This window comes from Solanum tuberosum, unplaced genomic scaffold, assembly GCF_000226075.1.
Source record: "Solanum tuberosum cultivar DM 1-3 516 R44 unplaced genomic scaffold, SolTub_3.0 scf00131, whole genome shotgun sequence".
In the NCBI taxonomy this organism is placed as follows: domain Eukaryota; kingdom Viridiplantae; phylum Streptophyta; class Magnoliopsida; order Solanales; family Solanaceae; genus Solanum; species Solanum tuberosum.
This window is the reverse complement of record NW_006239054.1, coordinates 15106-19191: the sequence shown is the minus strand read 5'-3', so window position 1 is coordinate 19191 and position 4086 is coordinate 15106.

Below are 4086 nucleotides of genomic sequence, written 5' to 3'. Positions count from 1 at the left end.
GCAATGCCCCCCCCCCCCTTTCCCCACCCTACCCACCTTTATTTAAATTCATGTTTTTTTTTTTGTGTGTATGCTCTATCTTGATGGAGGTTTATTAATAGATACGGAGTTGATATTTAAAATTTATAAATTTAGAATTTTAATATATTACAATTATTAAATTTATAATTTACATATATACAATGAACTCTATGTACAAAATGTATTAATTATGTATATTTTATCTATGTTGATAAATTAATTGATCGAACAATATATATTCATAAGTAGTAACTTTTTCAAGAAAAATCTTTTGGCCCCAAATGATGGTTGATTTTTTACAAAAAAGAAGAGTGGGAGTGCCCCATTAATTCTGGTGGCATTTGAATTGCAAATAGTTTAAAAATATATATATATTTCTTTATATATTTATTTAAAAAAATAAAAACAGAACCATGCTTTGATATTTAATAAGCAATATATATGTACAGTATGTAGTGTATACAATATGGAAGTTCAAAGGAGATTCCGAATTAGATATATTGAGATATATTTTGTGAATAACTAGTATAATCTTCATATAACTCATACGATATTTGATTTTCAATATTATAAGACTCTTACACAACTAATGCAATGTTTAGATGTAAGAATAATATTTATTTATTGTGGAATATATGTGCAAATTGCAATATAAATACATAGTATTCATAATTTTTTGTAGTAGTTCTTTACAAAATAACAATCTTTTTAGATTTTTCAAAAATATGTGGATGGATAATATTACAAACTATCAGGAATCCTAGTAATTAGGATTTAAAATAGTGGGATTTATGTAAAATACCCTAAATATTATATATTAATCTCAATATCTTACTACTTCCTATTTTTGTCCTTTAGCCTTCAATTCACACTTCACAATAAATTTGAGTTCACAATTTCACATTAGACAACACGTTTAAATCTAAAGTAAAAACCCTATTTTTCTTAATTTCTCTTTGTGTTACACTTGTATATTTCTTTTCATGTTTGTTATTATTGTTTCTATTTTATGAGCATTTGCAAAGTTACATTATTGTGTTTCGCATCAAATTTATTAGAAAAGTCATATATTTGTTTTATAAGTATTTTCTTATTGGTAAACCGAAAATCGAATTGTTAAGGACCAAAACCAATAAATCAAAAACCGATAAAAAAAATCTTATTGGTTTGGTTATTGATTTAACATATTTAAAAACCGATAAACCGATAAACCGATAAACCGAACCAATAATACATAAAATCGAACCGAACCGACCGATGCACACCCTATTGCTTTTTAAAAAAATTTAAAGTAATACTACGAACTACGAAGTATGATAAAGTCCAGTGTTGTAACTTGTACCTAAAATTTATTTGGACAGTTAAAAAATAATAAAGGCGGAGCTAGAGTTTTAAATTTATGAATTTTAAATTTTAAAAATATACTTTATTAGATTCTGAATAAATTATTTATACATATAATATGTAAATTTTTAAATAAAATATACTATTTGAAATTATATTGTGAATGGGACATGTTCTTGTTTAACCATCGCTATTTCAATGGGGGTGAAGCTATAATAATCGGTTATATATATATATATGAACCCCAAAATGTGTGAGTATAAATTCAACTTTATTTTTGTGGTAATTCACTTCTATATATCAAACTAACATATTTAATTGATTCAAATTTCTCACCGGATGGGCGCACTAAGGAGTAAAGAGTTTCCTATCAATAAATTATATATTCGCATAATTTAGATTGGAATTTAGACTTTGATGAATATCAACTATCTAACCACACCCTATCCTAGGAAATGTCTTCAATCAATTAATCAATTAACTCAATCCGGATTTCATTTTGCTTTAAATTTATATTATAAAATAAAGTAATAGTACTGGTTAATCAATCTTATGATTTCAGTAGTTAAAAAAAAATTCAATTAACTCAATCCGGATTTCATTTTGTTTTATATTTATATTATAAAATAAAGTAATAATACTGGTTAATCAATCTTATGATTTCAGTAGTTAAAAAAAATGATTACTTCAATTTTTTCGTCATACTCTTCTTTTTAGCTTCTTTGAAAAATGTTTTTTTTATAATTCTTTAATTTTAATTTTTCACACAAAATATTTAATACCACAAGATAAAAATATATTTTAGAATATTCTACAATCTACTTAACTTTAATTTAATACTACAAAATTTAAATATTTTTCTAAAATTTTCTTAAACTCCCTATCAAATCAAATCAGCTACCAAACAAATAAAAATTGAGGTACTATACTATAAGAAGTCAAGAATAAATATTAATGAAGCAAAGCTATGATAGGTATATTTATTCTCATAATTATTTGTTATTTTGATATGGTGAAAAGGTAAGAAATGCAATCCATGTTTTTATCATATGCTGTAGCTTTAATTTAATTTGTTCAAGGTTCCTTAACTTGGACAAAAATATTTTGCAACGCATCATATATATACTCACAATAGAGAAAGAAAATAAATAAAAATAAGGCTATCATTTCATTTTGGTGTATGAGAAAAATTGGGAAAGAAACATAAATACTAAAAATTTATAATAATAAGATTTTTCGTCAATATATTAGATAGATAAAATATGAAGATTTGAATGGAGGCATATTATTATTGGGTAAGAAGAGGTAATATGCATATGGCACAACATCACCCTGTCTACTTCCGATTTAATTTCGGATTTAATCATATGTTTCTCTCCTAATAACCTATTTCGTTTACCGGTGGTTAAAGTTAGGCATTTTGTGTGATAGGTATGGAGTCTGGAGTATTTGTTGATTAGAATTAGTAATGTTGTTCTTATAAATAATTTATGTAATTTTATGTAAATATATATTAGTTATAAAAATTTAATTATTTAATGTATTACTTATTTATATTTTAGTTAGTTCATTTTCTATTTTACATAAAATAATATATATATATATATATAATTTATACATATATTAATTATGCATATTTTTAAATTTTATATTATCAAAAAAATCATACTAATTAAGTACTACTTAATTAAGTGTAGCAAATATTGATTTAAATTAAAATTTGTTGTTCAATTGTCCAAAATTATATCATATTTAATTGTTATTAATTAATTAATATATTTGATTATTTTATTTCTCAACCTTTTTATCCATAAATTACCTCTGTTATTAATTAAGTAATATATTTGATTATTTTATTTCTCAATCTTTTTATCCATAAATTACCTCTGATTTCTAATGCTATTGTTAGATCATTAATATTATTAATAGGAAAAAACAAATATTATTATATTTAAAAAAATTAAAATATCATAAATAAAAATTACGAATTTCAAATAATAGTAATTGGATCTATGGAAAGCACGGACTTCCCCTTTTCTAGTTTCCAGAGAAACGAAAAAGAAAAGAAAAGACTTGTAATAGGATATTTTTTCCACCATTTTATTTAAGGAATTTTTATACTATATAATTGTTCATACAAAATTAAATAGCTTATATACATATATTATTTTTAGTCGAACAAACAAATATATAAAAAAATCTTTTTATTTAAATGACTCTCTATGATCCACTAATCTAACCTAGTATTTAATGATAATTAGGGAGCGGCGACATGTGTCATAACTTAATATTTTAATTAAAATCGAAGAATTAAGTTTAAAGCGTCATGTCCGTATATTTTTATTTAAATGACTCTCTATGAATACTATACGTTTTTCAATATTTAAATAGATAAGTTTGCTTTTTTGATAATCTTTACCTAATGTTGAACAAATGCATAGTTACCTATTATGGTAGTTATTAGTTATTAGGTGACTGTAGAGAAAAAGGATTATATTGTGATGTGACAAAAGGCACAAATGCAAAAAATATTTAAATTAAAAATTCCATTTTTACTTTTAATGATCCCACAAGATTATATTTGTGATGTGAGCTTACTATTGTGATGTAAATATATAATTATTTTTTCACTTTTGGTCAAATGATGCATGTGAATGTACAGTGGCAAACAAGAAACCATTTATTTAGACCAATTAATTATAAGGTAATTATATGTGTATT